The sequence below is a fragment of the Salmo salar genome, chromosome 02, assembly GCF_965601325.2.
Source record: "Salmo salar chromosome 02, fSalSal1, whole genome shotgun sequence".
Lineage (NCBI taxonomy): Eukaryota > Metazoa > Chordata > Actinopteri > Salmoniformes > Salmonidae > Salmo > Salmo salar.
Genome location: NC_138292.1, coordinates 9,981,033 through 10,001,971, shown reverse-complemented (window position 1 = coordinate 10,001,971; position 20,939 = coordinate 9,981,033). Strand labels below are relative to the sequence as shown.

The 20,939-nt window shown below is 52.3% G+C and overlaps 1 pseudogene across 1 annotated transcript in view; it reads right to left on the bottom strand.

Annotated features, from left to right (window-relative positions):
- Nucleotides 1-20,939, bottom strand: part of LOC106590734 (cyclic AMP-responsive element-binding protein 5-like) — an 84,050-nt pseudogene that overhangs the window by 31,504 nt on the left and 31,607 nt on the right. The window contains exons 6-7 of the transcript XR_014379920.1: nucleotides 10,404-10,527; nucleotides 6,821-6,931 (exon numbers count right to left, since the gene is read on the bottom strand). The product of XR_014379920.1 is annotated as a cyclic AMP-responsive element-binding protein 5-like (transcript). The remainder of the gene's footprint in view (nucleotides 1-6,820; nucleotides 6,932-10,403; nucleotides 10,528-20,939) is intronic.

Genomic DNA, 20,939 nt, shown 5'->3' with positions numbered 1-20,939 from the left:
GCTGAGGGAGAGTGCTGGCTATAGCCTGCTGAGCGAGTGGTGCAGGGCTGGACTGAGATCAGGGCTGAGGGAGAGTGCTGGCTATAGCCTGCTGAGCGAGTGGTGCAGGGCTGGACTGAGATCAGGGCTGAGGGAGAGTGCTGGCTATAGCCTGCTGAGCGAGTGTTGCAGGGCTGGACTGAGATCAGGGCTGAGGGAGAGTGCTGGCTATAGCCTGCTGAGCGAGTGGTGCAGGGCTGGACTGAGATCAGGGCTGTGAGGGAGAGTGCTGGCTATAGCCTGCTGAGCGAGTGTTGCAGGGCTGGACTGAGATCAGGGCTGAGGGAGAGTGCTGGCTATAGCCTGCTGAGCGAGTGTTGCAGGGCTGGACTGAGATCAGGGCTGAGGGAGAGTGCTGGCTATAGCCTGCTGAGCGAGTGGTGCAGGGCTGGACTGAGATCAGGGCTGAGGGAGAGTGCTGGCTATAGCCTGCTGAGCGAGTGGTGCAGGGCTGGACTGAGATCAGGGCTGTGAGGGAGAGTGCTGGCTATAGCCTGCTGAGCGAGTGTTGCAGGGCTGGACTGAGATCAGGGCTGAGGGAGAGTGCTGGCTATAGCCTGCTGAGCGAGTGGTGCAGGGCTGGACTGAGATCAGTGGTGGGTCTAGGGTGGGTGGGTCTAGGGTGGCAGGTAAGGTGGAGGTGATATGATCCTTGAGTAGTCTCTCAAAGCACTTCATGATGACAGAAGTGAGTGCTACAGGGCGATAGTCATTTAGTTCAGTTATCTTTTCCTTCTTGGGTACAGGAAGGAAAAGCCATCTTGAAGCATGTGGGGATAGCAGACTGGGATAGGGAGCGATGGAATATGTCCGTAAACACACCAGCCAGCTGGTCTGCGCATGCTCTGAGGACGCGGCTAGGGATGCCGTCTGGGCCAGCAGCCTTGCGAGGGTTAACACGTTTAAATGTCTTACTCACATCGGCCATGGAGGAGAGGGGGGCTGCAGTCCTTGTTAGCGGGCTGTGTTGGTGGCACTGTATTATCCTCAAAGCAGGCAAAGAAGGTGTTTAGTTTGTCTGGAAGCAATACGTCAGTGTCAGTGACATGGCTGATTTTCTTTTTGTAGTCCGTAATTGCCTGTAGACCCTGCCACATACGTCTTGTGTCTGAGCCGTTGAATTGCGACTCCACTTTGTCCCTATACAGACATTTCACATTGTTTGATTGCCTTGCGGAGGGAATAACTATACTGTTTATATTCAGCCATATTCCCAGTCCTCTTTCCATGGTTAAATGCGGTGGTTCGCGCTTTCAGTTTTGCGCGAATGCTGCCATCCATCCATGGTTTTTGGTTAGGGTGGGTTTTAATATTCACAGTGGGTACAACATCTCCAATGCACTTCCTTATAAACTCACTCACCGAGTCAGCATATAGATCGACGTTATTCTCTGAAGCTGCCCGGAACATTTCCCAGTCCACGTGATCAAAACAATCTTGAAGTGTGGATTCCGATTGGTCAGACCAGCATTGAATGGTTCTAGTCACGGGTACATCCTGTTTGAGTTTCTGCCTATAAGACGATAGGAGTAAGACAGAGTCGCAGTCGGATTTTCCGAAGGGAGGGCCTTATATGCATCGTGGAAGATAGAGTAGCAGTGGTCCAGTGTATTGCCCGCGAGAGTGCTGCAATCAATATGCTGACAGAATTTAGGTAGTCTTGTTCTCAAATTTGCTTTGTTAAAATCCCCAGCTACAATAAATGCAGCCTCAGGATATATGGTTTCCAGTTTACATAGAGTCCAGTGAAGTTCCTTGAGGGCTGTCGTGGTATCTGTATTCCTGGTTGTAATGTTGGTAAGTTGACGTCGCTCTTACATCCAATAGTTCTTCTTGGCTGTATGTAATAACACTTAAGATTTTCTGGGCTAACAATGTAAGAAATAATACATAAAAAAACGAAATAGTGCATAGTTTCCTAAGGACTTAGGAATCTCTGTCGACGCTATCTCGCCATCTTACAGTGACGGCGTACACCGGCCAAACCCGGACGATGCTGGGCCAGTTGTTTGCCGCCCTATGGGACTCCCAATCACGGCAGGTTGTGATACAGCCTGGAATCAAACCAGGGTGTCTGTAGTGACGCCTCAAGCACTGAGATGCAGTGGCTTAGACCACTGCACCACTCGGGAGCCCCACTGTATCAGCCCTCCCTATTTCCGACCTGCCTTCAGCCCTATATCAGCCCTCCCTGTATCAGCCCTCCCTGTATCAGCCCTCCCTATATCAGCCCTCCCTGTATCAGCCCTCCCTGTATCAGCCCTGTATCAGCCCTCCCTGTATCAGCCCTGTATCAGCCCTCCCTATATCAGCCCTCCCTGTATCAGCCCTCCCTGTATCAGCCCTCACTATATCAGCCCTCCCTGTATCAGCCCTCCCTGTATCAGCCCTGTATCAGCCCTCCCTGTATCAGCCCTCCCTATATCAGCCCTCCCTGTATCAGCCCTCCCTGTATCAGCCCTCCCTATATCAGCCCTCCCTGTATCAGCCCTGTATCAGCCCTCCCTGTATCAGCCCTCCCTATATCAGCCCTCCCTGTATCAGCCCTCCCTGTATCAGCCCTCCCTGTATCAGCCCTCCCTATATCCCCTCTGCCTTCAGCCCTCCCTGTATCAGCCCTCCCTGTATCAGCCCTCCCTGTATCAGCCCTCCCTGTATCAGCCCTGTATCAGCCCTCCCTGTATCAGCCCTCCCTATATCAGCCCTCCCTGTATCAGCCCTGTATCAGCCCTCCCTGTATCAGCCCTCCCTATATCCCCTCTGCCTTCAGCCCTCCCTGTATCAGCCCTCCCTATATCCCCTCTGCCTTCAGCCCTCCCTGTATCAGCCCTGTATCAGCCCTCCCTGTATCAGCCCTCCCTGTATCAGCCCTCCCTATATCCCCTCTGCCTTCAGCCCTCCCTGTATCAGCCCTCCCTGTATCAGCCCTCCCTGTATCAGCCCTCCCTGTATCAGCCCTCCCTGTATCAGCCCTCCCTATATCCCCTCTGCCTTCAGCCCTCCCTGTATCAGCCCTCCCTGTATCAGCCCTCCCTATATCCCCTCTGTCTTCAGCCCTCCCTGTATCAGCCCTCCCTGTATCAGCCCTCCCTATATCCCCTCTGCCTTCAGCCCTCCCTGTATCAGCCCTCCCTGTATCAGTCCTCCCTATATCCCCTCTACCTTCAGCCCTCCCTGTATCAGCCCTCCCTATATCCCCTCTGCCTTCAGCCCTCCCTGTATCAGTCCTCCCTGTATCAGCCCTCCCTATATCCCCTCTGTCTTCAGCCCTCCCTGTATCAGTCCTCCCTGTATCAGCCCTCCCTATATCCCCTCTGCCTTCAGCCCTCCCTGTATCAGCCCTCCCTGTATCAGCCCTCCCTGTATCAGCCCTCCCTATATCCCCTCTGTCTTCAGCCCTCCCTGTATCAGTCCTCCCTGTATCAGTCCTCCCTATATCCCCTCTGCCTTCAGCCCTCCCTGTATCAGCCCTCCCTGTATCAGTCCTCCCTATATCCCCTCTACCTTCAGCCCTCCCTGTATCAGCCCTCCCTGTATCAGCCCTCCCTATATCCCCTCTGCCTTCAGCCCTCCCTGTATCAGTCCTCCCTGTATCAGCCCTCCCTATATCCCCTCTGTCTTCAGCCCTCCCTGTATCAGTCCTCCCTGTATCAGCCCTCCCTATATCCCCTCTGCCTTCAGCCCTCCCTGTATCAGCCCTCCCTGTATCAGCCCTCCCTGTATCAGCCCTCCCTATATCCCCTCTGTCTTCAGCCCTCCCTGTATCAGCCCTCCCTATATCCCCTCTGTCTTCAGCCCTCCCTGTATCAGTCCTCCCTGTATCAGCCCTCCCTATATCCCCTCTGCCTTCAGCCCTCCCTGCAGCTCATTAACTATTTACACTAGAGACAGACAGAGACAGGTCTCCCTAGGCCTCCTAGCAGCTCAGCCCCACCGCAAAATCTATTAGCCGTCATTAGCCCCCCCAAGCCCCGGGCCCTCAGCAGCAGCACACACTCCCACTGGGCAGGAGAGGGTTAACTCCGCCAGGGGAGGCCTTCAGTTACCACAACACACATCTCTCTCTCCAGTATCTTTTATCAATTTCTGTCTTTCAAATTCTCTCTTTCTCACCCCCCCACTTGATCTCTCTCTCTCTCTCTCTCTCTCTCTCTCTCTCTCTCTCTCTCTCTCTCTCTCTCTCTCTCTCTCACTCACTCTCTCCCTCTCCCCCTCGCTCTCCCTCCCTCTCTCCCTCCCTCCCTCCCTCTCCCCCTCCCTCCATCTCTCTTAATGTAAATGTTCCTGTAGTGAGCGGCTGGGCCAGGGGTCTGAGGCTCTGAGGTTGTAAAGCTGGGGGGGTGTGGGGTTACAGTGAGGGAGATTTCCCATTGGCGGAAAGTCAACATGGTCCAGGGTAACGTGATTAGGGCTGGATCGAGTGCATCGCTGGGGACATATGGACCTGATCACGCCGCAGACACCCGATAGCACGGCCGTATTTATCGACTTGGCCCGGGTGCGGATATTACAGACACCAGAGATCCCATGAAACCCTGTTCCCCCGCTTCCCCATCCCTCCCCCACTCCGTCCGTCAGTTCCTTATGAAAACCACGCTGGAGATCTGAGCCTGATAAGCCGATTAGCCTCTCACTCTCTGTCCACAATCATGGGATTCCATCAGGACCTTTCAAGATATCAGGGCCATTCAAATGTCAGGGCCCAAATCTCAAACCATCTGGTCATGAATAGAGTATGAATGAATAACTGACTGGTCAAGCAGCCTGTAGGTTAGTCTAGTAATGAAGCCTTGGTCATTTTCTGAGGACTGTCTGCTTGTGTTTATTAGTGGCCTTGGCATTTACAATTCAATTACAACGATAGGCGAGAGGGGGAAAATAAAAGGAAAAGATCTGGATGTCTGGATGGAGGCCAATGCAGAGATAAGACTAAAACACTAATATTGTCTTACTCCAGCGTGTTACCATAGGAACAGCAGGAGAGATGCAAAAGACTACAAAGATGATCAATCTAGAGAGAGAGAGCAGGAGGAAGAGGGACACGTAAGTGCCCTGAGAATGCACCCTCTCTCTCCCCCCTCTCTCTCCCTCTTTCTCTCTCCCTCCCTCTCCCTCTTTCCCGCTCTCTTCCTCTTTCTCTCTCTCCCGCTCTCTCTCCCCATCTCTCTCCCTCTCTCTCTCTCCCTCTTTCTCTCTCTCCCGCTCTCTCCCTCTCCCCATCCCTCTCCCTCTCTCTCTCTCCCTCTTTCTCACTCTCCCTCTTTCTCTCTCTCTCTCTCTCTCGTCTATCAGAGCAATCACTCTGCTAATGACCTCTCACTGTCTTTCTATCTCACCCTCCCTCTGTCTCTCTCTCTCTCTCCCTCCCATCGCTACTTCTCTCTGTCTTTCCTTCTCTCTTCCCTCTCTTTCTACCCCCCCCCCTCTCAATCTCACCAACCTCAGTAATCAGTGGGCCATTAAACAAGTCAGGAGAGCAAACAGCACTTTATTCTGACCAGCCACTTGCCTTAGACCACCTCCTTCTGCCTCTCTCTGCCGCTCTCTCTCTCTGCCTCTCTCTTTCTCTCTCTCTCTCTCTGCCTCTCTCTCTCACTCTCTCTCTGCCTCCCTCTACCGCTCTCTCTCTCTCTGCCTATCTCTGTCTCTCTCTTTCTCTCTCTCTTTCTGCCTCTCTCTCTCTCTGCCTCTCTCTCTCACTCTCTCTCTGCCTCCCTCTACCGCTCTCTCTCTCTCTGCCTATCTCTGTCTCTCTCTTTCTCTCTCTCTTTCTGCCTCTCTCTCTCTCTGCCGCTCTCTCTCTCTGCCTCTCTCTTTCTCTCTCTCTCTCTGCCTCTCTCTTTCTCTCTCTCTCTCTCTGCCTCTCTCTCTCACTCTCTCTCTGCCTCCCTCTACCGCTCTCTCTCTCTCTGCCTATCTCTGTCTCTCTCTTTCTCTCTCTCTTTCTGCCTCTCTCTCTCTCTGCCTCTCTCTCTCACTCTCTCTCTGCCTCTCTCTTTCTCTCTCTCTCTCTGCCTCTCTCTCTCTGCCTCTGCCTCTCTCTGCTTCTTCTCTCGTTCCTCAACCCCCCTCTCCTCCCTCTCTCCTTTCTTCTGTCATCTCCTATCTTCGCTCCTCTCCTCCCTCTCTTTTCCCTCTACCCCCTCTCCATTTCTCCCTCTCTCTCCCTCGCAGTCCTCCCTCTCTCTCAGCCTTCTCTCACTCCCCCTCCTCTCTCTAACTGCCTGCTTTGTGAGGGATGAGGTCATTCCGTTTCCATCCCGCTGTGTTAAACTAGTGCTAACAAGTTGCACAATTCCACAACATGTTCTGTACATTAAGATATACATCAGTCAGCCAGTCGGTGCAGTGCGGTGGGCAGCCCAGCCCAGCCACATAAAGGGCCTTTTATTCAGGCTCTCTGAGACTCCAGCGCTGCTCTGCTCTGCTCCTACAGGTTCAGACCTAGCAGCTTTGATTCCACACACACGCACGCACGCACGCACGCACGCACGCACGCACGCACGCACGCACGCACGCACGCACGCACGCACACACACACACACACACACACACACACACACACACACACACACACACACACACACACACACAAAATGATGAAATCCGCACGGAGACTTTAAAACAAGCGCAGCTTTTTGTTGGCACGGCCAAGTGGAAAAGAGAACGGTATAAAACATTGAGCATGTATCTGTGTGTGGAAGGGTGTGTGTGTGTGTGTTTTTATTATTCAGGTGTATTTAGTGTGTGTATGTGTGTGTTGGTGAGGATTGAGACTCACCAGTTTGGCCTCAGAGTGCATGGAGGGTCCGTGAGGAGAGGAACAGGAGCTGGGATGGTTGGGGCCCTGCATACCCATCATACTGGAACACATAGACATCTGCCTCTCCATCTGAGGACCACAACAATATATCACACTACGGCAACACACACACACACACACACACACACACACACACACACACACACACACACACACACACACACACACACTTATCAAGGAGACATGTGGTGTGTGTGTCTGACAAAGACAGTGCTATTAACAGACACACACCCTGGTAGTAGCTTCCTGTTTTAACTCCCTCACTGCTGGGCTAGCTTCCTGTTTTAATTCCCTCACTGCTGGGCTGGCTTCCTGTTTTAATTCCCTCACTGCTGGGCTAGCTTCCTGTTTTAATTCCCTCACTGCTGGGCTGGCTTCCTGTTTTAACTCCCTCACTGCTGGGCTGGCTTCCTGTTTTAACTCCCTCACTGCTGGGCTGGCTTCCTGTTTTAACTCCCTCACTACTGGGCTGGCTTCCTGTTTTAACTCCCTCACTGCTGGGCTGGCTTCCTGCTTTAACTCCCTCACTGCTGAGCTGGCTTCCTGTTTTAACTCCCTCACTGCTGGGCTGGCTTCCTGCTTTAACTCTGTCACTGCTGGGCTGGCTTCCTGTTTTAACTCCCTCAATGCTGGGCTCGCTTCCTGTGTTACCTCCCTCACTGCTAGTTTGGCTTCCTGTTTGTGTGTTTTCTGGTCAGCTCTAGTTGCCACATGCATGCTGTCTGTGGTTGTTTGTATGGGTTCTCTGTGTGTGGTTGTTTCTATGGGTGATGTGTGATACAGGGTCAGATGTTTAATAGTTAAAGTGGGGGTTAAAAATTGTTAAAGTGGTGATTAAAGGGGACCCACACACACACCCCACTAACCCTCCCAACAACCCCCACCCCCCTGATGACCCCCACTACCCCACTAACCCTCCCAACAACCCCCCACCCCTGTGATGACCCCCTCACTACCCCCACTAACCCTCTGAACAACCCCCCCACCCCCCTGATGTCCCCCACTACCCCACTAACCCTCCCAACAACCCCCCCCCCCCCCCCACCCCCCTGATGTCCCCCACTACCCCAACAACCCCCCCACCCCCCGATGACCCCCACTACCCCTGATGCACCTCTCCCCGTCCACAGAGGCCCAGCCCCAGAACCCCTCCACACAACCTTAATTGCTCTAAGTGTGTTTTGTGTATAAATATCACCCAAACCTGCACCCCTTTCCTGACCCGTCAATCTTCCTCCAGAAAGGCTTAGCTCCTAATTTAATAAACATGGGAGGTTTTTTCCACACCATAAACACAGCCTGTCTTGTGTTACCATGAGAACATATGTGGTATCATTAGAATTATGATACGGGGAGCTTTCTCAGAGTTGTTATCATTCTCTGTCTGTCTCCCACTACTGCACCGACCTTAAATCTCATTGGCTTGATTAGAATCTATTCGGAGATGAAGAGCCAGCATCTGAAAGCCACACTGCAGGAGATGTTCGTTTGGATAAATAGTGATGAATCATTTATATGGTGGGAAATACGTGGGAAAACCCACAGATATTACAGACTGAAAGAGGGGAGGAGATATGTGTGTGTGTGTGTGTGTGTGTGTGTGTGTGTGTGTGTGTGTGTGTGTGTGTGTGTGTGTGTGTGTGTGTGTGTGTGTGTGTGTGTGTGTGTGTGTGTGTGTGTGTGTGTGTGTGTGTGTGTGTGTGTACATCAGTGGAGGCTCCTCAGAGGAGGAAGGGGAGGATCATCCTCCTCAGTGAATTTCATAAAAATAAAAATGGTAAAAAATGTAAACGTTATCCCTTTTAGATAAAAACTATACTAAATATATTCACGTCACCAAATAATTGATTAAAACACACTAATTTGTAAAGAAGGTCTACAATAGCCTCAACAGCATTCTGTAGGGTAGAACCATGGTGTAGCCGGAGGACATCTAGCTTCCGTCCTCCTCTGGGTGCATTGAATTCAATACAAAACCAAGGAGGCTCATTGTTCTCACCCCCTTCCATAGACTTACATAGTAATTATGACAACTTCCAGAGGATGTCCTCCAACCTATCAGAGATCTTGCCGCTTGAACAGACATGTTGTCCACCCAATCAAATGATCAGAGAATGAATCTAGTACTGAAAGCATAAGCTACAGCTAGATAGCGCTGCAGTGCATTAAATGTGTAGTTGACTTAAAGAGAGTGAAAGACAATAGTTGAACAGTTTTGAACAAATTAATTTATTCCAATATGAAGGAGAATCAAGAGAGAATCATTTTTTTCCCACTTTCAGTTTCACTTGACTTAGCTAGAAAATGCAGCTAGCTAGTTTAGCCTACTGAAACACCCTGCTCAAACAGAGGGATGCTATGTTAGCTAGCTGGCTATGGCTTTCCAACACAACACTGGAACTCTTCCAAGTCAAGGTTTTACTAATTTATTTACTGACTATACACTGTAATATTATTGCATGATTGTAGCAGGTTTACTAACACATTAGTTCTATTAGCTATGTTGACAAGGACATTACTTTAGCTAATATGGGGACAACGATGTAGGATGTGTGTAGCGGTTTGGCTTGGAAAGGTGTTTACTCCTGGTCACGTATAGCTGATGTGTTGTGCATTGAAGTCCACAAGCGAAAGGAAGAGGTGAGAGCAGGAGAGCGCATGGATGTGAGAAGGAATACAACATGGCTGTGTGTTTACACGTGATCAGTGGTGTATTCATTCCGCCGATTCTGTTCTTAAACGGGAGCAAACGGAACAAAACGGGGATAAACATACTTGAATTTGTACAATAGAAAATCTAATTTTGTAACGAGGGTCGTACAAAGGGGACCAAGGCCGCGGCGGGTAAAGTGCTCATATTTTACTTTAATGGAACACTAAATCAAAACAACAAAATGACCGTCAACAGTTCCGTCAGGTTACAAGGAACAAAACAGAAAACAACTACCCACAAACAACAAAGGAAAAACAGGCTGCCTAAGTATGGCTTCCAATCAGAGACAACGATAAACAAACCTGCCTCTGATTGGAAACCCATACCCGGCCAAAACATAGAAAACCGAACATAGAACGCCCACCCCACCTATAACACCCTGACCTAACTAAACAGAGAAAACACAGCTCTCCTAGGTCAGAGCGTGACACATTTACAACTGTTGGGACTAATGATTACATCCTATATTAGCTAGATGCAGGCACGAGTGTGCAAGGGGGTACGGAATGTCACTGTCTGTCCATGTGTCACTGTCTGTCACATCAAATTTGTCTCTCGACCTGTGTGCACCTACGTTGTAATCTTTAATTCATAGGCTAGGTTGTAGCAACCTCATGATGGATATAGGGGAAATTAGAATATCATGTTGTAGCCTAAACCCATCACTGTTACATTGAACTGGGTGAATGGAATATGAATGACAGTCATCCAATATGCTGTAATAGAAATAAGACCATGCTCATGAAAAAAATCGTCCCTCCCTCATCTTAAACGCCACTCACCACCACTGGTGTGCATGCGTGTGTGTGTGTGTGTGTGTGTACTCACAGGCATCAGTACAGAGGAGCCTTGCATGGTGGGGTCTGGCAGAGTTCCAGCCATGGAGGCAGGCAGTGGCTGTCTCTGTCTGTTCCGTAGGTGCAGTAGTGATGACAGGGAGCCAGGGACAGGCCTAGGCACACACACACCACACACACACACACCCACACACACACACACACACACACACACACACACACACACACACACCACCACACACACACACCACACACACACACACACACACACACGACAGGGAAAGCGTATTAAACATCATCCGTGCTGAACACACGTTCCAAGTTCTTTAGAGAGATAATAAATCATGTGCATATCTTTATCATAAGAACATCACCACATAACAGCAATAGACACATTTGGTGTTGTAACAGACGTGTTACTTCACTTCAGGTGTATGGGGAGTAGCAGGAACACTATTAGAGGGGTGGGGAGCAAACATACAAACACGCTTCTATCCACCTTGCAGGCAGCTTTTTCCATCCAGTCTTTAAATCAGTCCCAGTGTCCCAGTTCCAGCTTGTTTAGGGTTGGAGACATGTCAGTCTACATCCTCTCTGTAGTCTTTGGTGTATAGTTGTTTACACTTGAGGCTTTACAAATAAGACAGACAGTAAAGGATGCTGTACTCTCCCCTCCCCTCTTCTCTCTCTTCTCTCCTCTCCTTTCCTCTTCTCTCCTCTTCTCTCTCTTCTCTCCTCTCGCCTCCTCTCCTCTTCGCCTCCTCTCCTCTCCGTTCCTCTCCTCACACCTCCTTTCCTTTCCTTTCCTCTCCTCTCCTCTCCTCTCCTCTCCTCTCCTCTCCTCTCTCCTCTCCTCTCCTCTCCTCTCCTCCTCTCCTCTCCTCTCCTCTCCCTCTCACCTCCTCTCCTCTTCTTTCCTCTCCTCTCGCCTCCTCTTCTCTCTTTCTCCTCTCGCCTCCTCTCCTCTCGCCTCCTCTCCTCTCTCTTTTCTCCTCTCGCCTCCTCTCCTCTCGCCTCCTCTCCTCTCGCCTCCTTTCCTCTCCTCTCCTCTCCTCTCCTCTCCTCTCCTCTCCTCTCCTCTCCTCTCCTCTCCTCTCCTCTCCTCTCTCTCTCCTCTCGCCTTCTCTCCTCTCCTTTCCTCTCCTCTTGCCTCCTCTTCTCTCTCTTTTTCTCCTCTCGCCTCCTCTCCTCTCGCCTTCTCTCCTCTCGCCTCCTTTCCTCTCCTCTCGCCTCCTCTTCTCTCACCTCCTCTCCTCTCGCCTTCTCTCCACTCACCTCCTCTACTCTTGCCTTCTCTCCTCTCCTCTCACCTCCTATCCCCTTCTCATCCTCTCCTCTCGCCTCCTCTCCTCTCGCCTCCTCTCCTCTCGCCTCCTCTCGCCTTCTCTGCTCTCCAAAGCATTGACCGGGCTACTGAGTGGCGCAGCGGTCTAAGGCACTGCATCTCAGTGCTAGAGGCGTCACTACAGATCCTGGTTCGATTCCAGGGGGTATCACAACCGGCCGTGATTGGGAGTCCTATAGGGCGGTGAACAATTGGCCCAGCATCGTCCGGGTTAGGGAAGGGTTTGGCCGGGGTTAGGTCGTCATTGTAAATAAGAATTTGTTCTTAGCTGACTTGTCTAGTTAAATAAAGGTAAAACAAAAATAAAATAAATAAAATAATCCTCTCCTCAGTAAAAGTACAGAGAGAACCTGGATGAAAACCTGCTCCAGAAAGTTCACCTTCCAACAGGACAACGACCCTAAGCACACAGCCAAGACAACGCAGGAGTGGCTTCAGGACAAGTCTCTGAATGTCCTTGAGTGGCCCAGTCAGAAGCCTAAGCCTGGACTTGAACCCGATCGAACATCTCTGGAGACCTGAAAATAGCTATGCAGCGACGCTCCCCATCCAACCTGACAGAGCTTGAGAGGATCGGAAGAGAAGAATGGGAGGAACTCCCCAAATAACTTCCAATGGGGAATGTCTCTGTCCGTAATGTAACCACAGTGTGTGGACTGGCTGACAGGCCAGGCTGACAGGCCAATTCACAGTAGCACCCACATCAATAAATCACATGTAGGGATTAGGACCAGGCTAGAGGCTGGAGGCTGTATACTTACACTGCAGAACAAGGCTTGTTTCAGCCACTCACTCACTCACTCACTGGATGCTTCCCCAATGGCACCCTATTCCCTGTATAGTGCACTTCTTTTGACCATGGCCCATAGCCATTTGTGACGCATCCACTCACTCGCTCGCTCTGGACTGCAGCAAATGAACGATCAAACTATCCAGACCACTCTATCTGGGGTTGGTGGCGTGACATCATTTATACAACTGCCACCAAATCCCTGTTAGTAAGAACACTGGCTCCCAGCTGCCTGCTCTCCACTAGCTTAGCCTTCTACACCCGTCTCCTCATACAGTAGGCTAACCTTAGCTAGCCTAGCCTACTACACCCATCTCCTCATACAGTAGGCTAACCTTAGCTAGCCTAGGCCTACTACACCCGTCTCCTCATACAGTAGGCTAACCTTAGCTAGCCTAGCCTACTACACTCATCGTCTCATACAGAAGTCTACCTTAGCTAGCCTAGCCTACCACACCCATCTCCTCATACAGTAGGCTAACCTTAGGTAGCCTAGCCTACTAGAGCCGTCTCCTCATACAGAAGTCTAACCTTAGCTAGCCTAGCCTACTACACCGTCTCCTCATACAGTAGGCTAACCTTAGCTAGCCTAGCCTACTACACCAGTCTCCTCATACAGTAGGCTAACCTTAGCTAGCCTAGCCTACTACACCCGTCTCCTCATACAGTAGGCAAACCTTAGCTAGCCTAGCCTACTACACCCGTCTCCTCATACAGTAGGCTAACCTTAGCTAGCCTAGCCTACTACACCCGTCTCCTCATACAGTAGGCTAACCTTAGCTAGCCTAGCCTACTACACCAGTCTCCTCATACAGTAGGCTAACCTTAGCTAGCCTAGCCTTCTACACCCATCTCCTCATACAGTAGGCTAACCTTAGCTAGCCTAGCCTACTACACCCATCTCCTCATACAGTAGGCTAACCTTAGCTAACCTAGCCTACTACACCAGTCTCCTCATACAGAAGTCTAACCTACTTTGAGGAACCATCCATCCATCCTCTAGGCCTAATAACCATAACAACCAGTATTCATTGTGATTCTGCTACTCAGTGCTTTGGTAAAGGTCTATTTCCATGGACACTTGCCAACGACTGCTAACCAGAGACATTTAGGTTAGTGACGCTAAACGTCTGGATGTAATCGATGGGCCGCTCCATCCCGGCTGTGATTGAGGTAATAGCATAGAGTTAGTGTTAGCACTGGAGAATGATGGACAAATGGGGCTGTCGCTGAGCAAATGTTCCCCCACCTGAACAAATACCTGTATTTTCCCAGACCTAAATGTGTGCATTTACGCTCCAGACATTTAGATTACTGCACACACACACACACACACACCACACACACACACACACACACCACACACACACACACACACACACACACACACACACACACACACACACACACACACACACACACACACACAATTACGGTTGGGACGATATGTCATGTCCTGTCCAACATTGTGATTCGTCACAATCACAACCATTCAGCAGCACATGTGACATGTGGCAGGGGGAAGGAGAGACTATGTGAAGGTAAACACTTCCACATGGGGAAAGGCATGTAGGTACAATGAGGCTGACATAGGACACACATTCAACATGTGCTGTGCTAGCTGTGTGATTGGGTTCGCCCCTTTGACAAACTGGCTGGGATTCATGTCCATAATGGCAGTTCTAATGAAATCAACATGTTTATTCAATTCTCTTCAAGGCCTTCTGGGCAAGACAAAACTGCATTAAGAAATGCTAATTTATAGCCTCCACCACAAAGCAACATTAAAGAAGCACTGGGTTCAGGTTTGCCAAAGTTCCAACGTGGCTCAATACACCGTCCCTGTACTGTACGGTCCCATCGCCACAAGCTGTAGCCACAACACAGGGCCATACCAATGTGTGTCTTTTTATGTATAAAGTGTGCTTACTTCTGTGTGTGTGTGTGTGTGTGTGTGTGTGTGTGTGTGTGTGTGTGTGTGTGTGTGTGTGTGTGTGTGTGTGTGTGTGTGTGTGTGTGTGTGTGTGTGTGTGTGTGTGTGTGTGTGTGTGACAGGCTGTGTCTCCACAGTGGGGATTGCTAATAGTGTGGGCAGCAGGCAGCAGGCCCCTTGGGACAGCAGGTACACTGTGGTCAGTCCTGACAATAGACTATCTCACGTTACTGAGGGCCTCTCCTCTCCTCTTCTCCATTTTCCTCTACTTTCCTCCTCTCCTCTCCTTCTGTCCTCCATACCTCCTCGCATCTCCTCCTCTTCTCTCCTGTCCACCTCTTCTCTCCTCCTCTCCCTTCTGTCCTCTTCTCCACCCCTCCTCTCCTCCTCTTCTCTCCACCCTCCTCTCCCCTACACCATGACATCACTGCTACAACCTCACCTACCTGTCCCCCCCCCTCTTTCTTTTATGATTCTCTATTCCTCTCTGTCCTCCCCACTGACACTGCCAGGTCTCTAGAAGTCTGTTCTAGAAGTCTGTTCTAGAAGTCTGTTCTAGAAGTCTGTTCTAGAAGTTTGTTGTTGACTCCTCATGGTGCCTACTGTATGTCTGAGATCATATCAAACCACTATATATTACTGGGTCTAAGCTACAAATCCCAGGGTCAGCACAGCCACACACACACACACACACACACACACACACACACACACACACTGAGCTATACTGTCGTAGGCCGAGTACCATCTCCAACTCAAGCACTAGAGAGTGGAACACAAGAGACTTGGCAGCCGTCCAAGAGGAGGGAGGAGAATGAGAGAGAGAGAGAGAGAGTGGGAGAGTGAGGGAGAGAGAGAGAGAGGGAGAGAGAGAGAGAGCGAGGGGAGAGAGAGGGAGAGAGAGAGAGACAGAGCGAGAGAGAGAGGGAGAGAGGGGAGAGAGAGAGAGAGAGAGAGAGAGAGAGAGAGAGAGAGAGAGAGAGAGAGAGAGAGAGAGAGAGAGAGAGAGAGAGCCCACTGACTCATATCCTTCCCTTCTGACTCTGCTCCAGTAATGATGTAATGCTCTTGGCTTCTCTCCCTCCCTCCCCCACCCGCTGCATGCCTGCCTGCAACCAGCCTCCTCCCTCCCTCCTCTCTCCTGCTCTCTCTCACCCTCTTCTTCCTTACCTCTTTCTCTCTCCCTCTCTGCTTCCCCGATCTAACAGCGCTGCAGTCACTCCTGCACTCCTCTCATGTGTTGGGTGCTGGGTGAAGTCACTGCTAAGTCTGGTAGACACAGCAGCGCAAAACTTTCAAATGTAACCAAAACAAGCCGGAGCCAAGTTCCAGGCGCTTGGGAGATGGTGGTGCGGGTCGTCATGGGAACGGAGGTAAACACAGGGAGAAAGAACGGCCTCAAACAGCTTGCAGCTGCCTGGCTCGCTGAGTAAACACTAGGCAGGACCTGCCCCTGATTTACTGCCTTTAATCACTGGCTTGGAGGAGAGTGTCATGGGGTTTGGACCAGGAAATAATACCAATCTGATCAAATAAATCAGACTAATGGCTTATGACACTGGCTGACTTTTATTAGTGAGGAGGAGAGGAGAAGAGAAGAGAGGAGAAGAAAAGTGAGGAGGAGAAGAGAAGAAAAAGAAAAGAAGAGGAGAGAAGAGGAGAAGTGAAGAGGAGGAGAGAAGCGAAGAGAAGAGGAGAGGAGAGGAGAGGAGAGGAGAGGAGAGGAGAGGAGAGGAGAGGAGAGGAGAGGAGAGGGAGAGGAGAGGAGAGGAAAAAATAAAAGAAGAGGAGGAGAGAAGACACTGTAGAATTCAGACAGGTTCAAGTCAGACAGGTAATTCCATCTCTATCTCTCCTCCACCATCATCAGAGACCTCTCTCTACCTCTCCTCCACCATCATCAGAGACCTCTCTCTACGTCTCCTCCACCATCATCAGAGACCTCTCTCTACCTCTCTCTACCTCTCCTCCACCATCATCAGAGACCTCTCTCTACCTCTCCTCCACCATCATCAGAGACCTCTCTCTACCTCTCCTCCACCATCATCAGAGACCTCTCTCTACCTCTCCTCCACCATCATCAGAGACCTCTCTCTACCTCTCCTCCACCATCATCAGAGACCTCTCTCTACCTCTCCTCCACCATCATCAGAGACCTCTCTCTACCTCTCCTCACCATCCTCAGAGACCTCTGTCTACTTCTCCTCCACCATCATCAGAGACCTCTCTCTTCCTCTCCTCCACCATCATCAGAGACCTCTCTCGTTCCTCTCCTCCATCCTTTTCTCATCTCTCTCTTCTTCTCTTTCATCCTCCATCTGATCACTCTTCCTCTCTTCCTCTCTCTCATCCTCCTCCTGATCCCTCTCTTGCTCTCTCCCAGTGTTCCTGAGAGCTGAGTGTGTGTGTGTGCGTTACAGTACAGTACAGTGCAGAAGGCAGAATGTGTGGTGGCCCCAGGGCAGAGATGACCTGCTGGAATGAGAGGGAACAGAGCCTGGGCGTTCCTCTCCAAATGCACTATTAAACCCACTGCAGTACACAATGAGCTCATCTTAATTCAGATCAGATGTACATCCTGCTGCCTCTCTCTCTTTCTACCCCTCTCTCTCTTCTCTACCCCTCTCTCTCTTTCTACCCCTTTCTCTTTCTACCCCTCTCTCTCTCTCTCTGTCTCGACCCTCCCTCTCCCTACCCCTCTCTCTCTCTTTCTACCCCTCTCTCTCTTTCTACCCCTCTCTCTCTTTCTACCCCTCTCGCTTTCTACCCCTCTCATCTCTTTTCTGTCTCGACCCCCCCTCTCCCTACCCCTCTCTCTCTCTCACTACCCCTCTCTCTCTACCTCTCTGTCTCTCTCCTTCTCTCTCTCTCTCTCTCTACCCCTCTCTCTCCTACCCCTCTCTCTCTTTCTACACCTCTCTCTCTTTCTACCCCTCTCTCGCTTTCTACCCCTCTCTCTCTTTCTACCCCTCTCTCTCTTTCTACCCCTCTCTCTCTTTCTACCCCTCTCTCTCTTTCTACCCCTCTCTCTCTTTCTACCCCTCTCTCTCTTTCTACCCCTCTCTCTTTCTACCCCTCTCTCGCTCTCTGTCTCGACCCCCCCCTCCCTACCCCTCTCTCTCTCTCACTACCCCTCTCTCTCTACCTCTCTGTCTCTCTCCTTCTCTCTCTCTCTCTCTCTCTACCCCTCTCTCTCCTTCTCTATCTCTCGACCCCCCTCTCTCTACCCCTCTCTCTCCAACTACCCCTCTCTCTCTACCTCTCTGTCTCTCTCCTTCTCTCTCTCTCTACCCCTCTCTCTCCCTCTCTCTCTCTACCCCTTTCTCTCCTTACCTCTCTCTCCCTCCCTCTCTCTACCCCTCTCTCTCTCTACCCCTCTCTCGCTCTCTACCTGACTCCCTCTCCCTCCCTCTCTACCCCTCTTTCTCTCGCTCTCTAGCTCTCTCTACCTCTCCCACTCTACCCCTCTCTCGCTCTCTACCTCCCTCCCTCTCTACCCCTCTCTCTCGCTCTCTAGCTCTCTCTACCTCTCCCACTCTACCCCTCTCTCTCCCTCTCTCTCTCTACCTCTCCCTCTCTACCCCTCTCTCTCTCCCTACCCCCCTCTCTCTTTGTCTCTGTCTCTCTCTACCTCTCTCTACCTCTCCCTCTCTACCCTCTCTCTCTCTCTCTCTCTCTCTCTCTCATTTACCTTGTTTCTAACACTCCCTCCCCCTCTCTTTCTGTCATACCCCACTCTCTCTTCCCTCTCCCTGCCTGTTGCTCTACTGTACCTCTATCTCTCTCTATCTCTCTCTCTCTCGCTCTCTCTCCACTCATTTGATCTCTCTCTCTCTCTCTCTCTCTCTCTACTGTACATTCTAAGGTCAGGTCACCACAACACAGTGGTTCATCCATCCATGTCCTGCTGCCAAGCAGATGGTAAGGGCATGGCATGGGTAGGCAGGGTCAGGAGGTCAAATCAGCCCATGCATTGTCTACATCCCAAATGGCACCCTATATAGTTTACTAATTTAAGGCTCTGCTCAAAAGTAGTGCACTATATAGGGAATAGGGTGCCATTTGGGACACAGACATTCTGTGGCAGTTCAGTTCCCCTGGTCTGGTCTCAAGGTGGACCTCCCTCCCCTGGTCTGGTCTCAAGGTGGACCTCCCTCCCCTGGTCTGGTCTCAAGGTGGACCTCCCTCCCCTGGTCTGGTCTCAAGGTGGACCTCCCTCCCTTGGTCTGGTCTCAAGGTGGACCTCCCTCCCCTGGTCTGGTCTCAAGGTGGACCTCCCTCCCCTGGTCTGGTCCCAAGGTGGACCTCCCTCCCCTGGTCTGGTCTCAAGGTGGACCTCCCTCCCCTGGTCTGGTCTCAAGGTGGACCTCCCTCCCCTGGTCTGGTCCCAAGGTGGACCTCCCTCCCCTGGTCTGGTCCCAAGGTGGACCTCCCTCCCCTGGTCTGGTCTCAAGGTGGACCTCCCTCCCCTGGTCTGGTCTCAAGGTGGACCTCCCTCCCCTGGTCTGGTCTCAAGGTGGACCTCCCTCCCTTGGTCTGGTCCCAAGGTGGACCTCCCTCCCCTGGTCTGGTCTCAAGGTGGACCTCCCTCCCCTGGTCTGGTCTCAAGGTGGACCTCCCTCCCCTGGTCTGGTCTCAAGGTGGACCTCCCTCCCCTGGTCTGGTCTCAAGGTGGACCTCCCCTGGTCTGGTCCCAAGGTGGACCTCCCTCCCCTGGTCTGGTCTCAAGGTGGACCTCCCTCCCCTGGTCTGGTCTCAAGGTGGACCTCCCTCCCCTGGTCTGGTCTCAAGGTGGACCTCCCTCCCCTGGTCTGGTCTCAAGGTGGACCTCCCTCCCCTGGTCTGGTCTCAAGGTGGACCTCCCTCCCTGGTCTGGTCTCAAGGTGGACCTCCCTCCCCTGGTCTGGTCTCAAGGTGGACCTCCCTCCCCTGGTCTGGTCCCAAGGTGGACCTCCCTCCCCTGGTCTGGTCCCAAGGTGGACCTCCCTCCCTGGTCTGGTCTCAAGGTGGACCTCCCTCCCCTGGTCTGGTCTCAAGGTGGACCTCCCTCCCCTGGTCTGGTCTCAAGGTGGACCTCCCTCCCCTGGTCTGGTCTCAAGGTGGACCTCCCTCCCCTGGTCTGGTCCCAAGGTGGACCTCCCTCCCCTGGTCTGGTCCCAAGGTGGACCTCCCTCCCCTGGTCTGGTCTCAAGGTGGACCTCCCTCCCCTGGTCTGGTCTCAAGGTGGACCTCCCTCCCCTGGTCTGGTCTCAAGGTGGACCTCCCTCCCCTGGTCTGGTCTCAAGGTGGACCTCCCTCCCCTGGTCTGGTCCCAAGGTGGGACCTCCCTCCCCTGGTCTGGTCTCAAGGTGGACCTCCCTCCCCTGGTCTGGTCTCAAGGTGGACCTCCCCTGGTCTGGTCCCAAGGTGGACCTCCCTCCCCTGGTCTGGTCTCAAGGTGGACCTCCCTCCCCTGGTCTGGTCTCAAGGTGGACCTCCCTCCCTTGGTCTGGTCCCAAGGTGGACCTCCCTCCCTTGGTCTGGTCTCAAGGTGGACCTCCCTCCCCTGGTCTGGTCTCAAGGTGGGTTCCTCCCTCCCCTGGTCTGGTCTCAAGGTGGACCTCCCTCCCCTGGTCTGGTCTCAAGGTGGACCTCCCTCCCCTGGTCTGGTCTCAAGGTGGACCTCCCTCCCTTGGTCTGGTCTCAAGGTGGACCTCCCTCCCCTGGTCTGGTCTCAAGGTGGACCTCCCTCCCCTGGTCTGGTCTCAAGGTGGACCTCCCTCCCTTGGTCTGGTCTCAAGGTGGACCTCCCTCCCCTGGTCTGGTCTCAAGGTGGACCTCCCTCCCCTGGTCTGGTCTCAAGGTGGACCTCCCTCCCCTGGTCTGGTCTCAAGGTGGACCTCCCTCCCTTGGTCTGGTCTCAAGGTGGACCTCCCTCCCCTGGTCTGGTCTCAAGGTGGACCTCCCTCCCCTGGTCTGCTCTCAAGGTGGACCTCCCTCCCCTGGTCTGGTCTCAAGGTGGACCTCCCTCCCCTGGTCTGGTCTCAAGGTGGACCTCCCTCCCCTGGTCTGGTCTCAAGGTGGACCTCCCTCCCCTGGTCTGGTCTCAAGGTGGACCTCCCTCCCCTGGTCTGGTCTCAAGGTGGACCTCCCTCCCCTGGTCTGGTCTCAAGGTGGACCTCCCCTGGTCTGGTCCCAAGGTGGACCTCCCTCCCCTGGTCTGGTCCCAAGGTGGACCTCCCTCCCCTGGTCTGGTCTCAAGGTGGACCTCCCTCCCCTGGTCTGGTCTCAAGGTGGACCTCCCTCCCCTGGTCTGGTCTCAAGGTGGACCTCCCTCCCCTGGTCTGGTCCCAAGGTGGACCTCCCTCCTACTTATCTCCCTGATTGTGTAAATGCAATGTAATTATCAACAATAATACAGGAAGTGTGGCTGAAGCAGCCAGGGGTCACAAGGTCAGATCCTGGACAATGAAAACATGAGAAGAACCCCTGGTCGTTAGTTATTGTGACCGGGACCTCC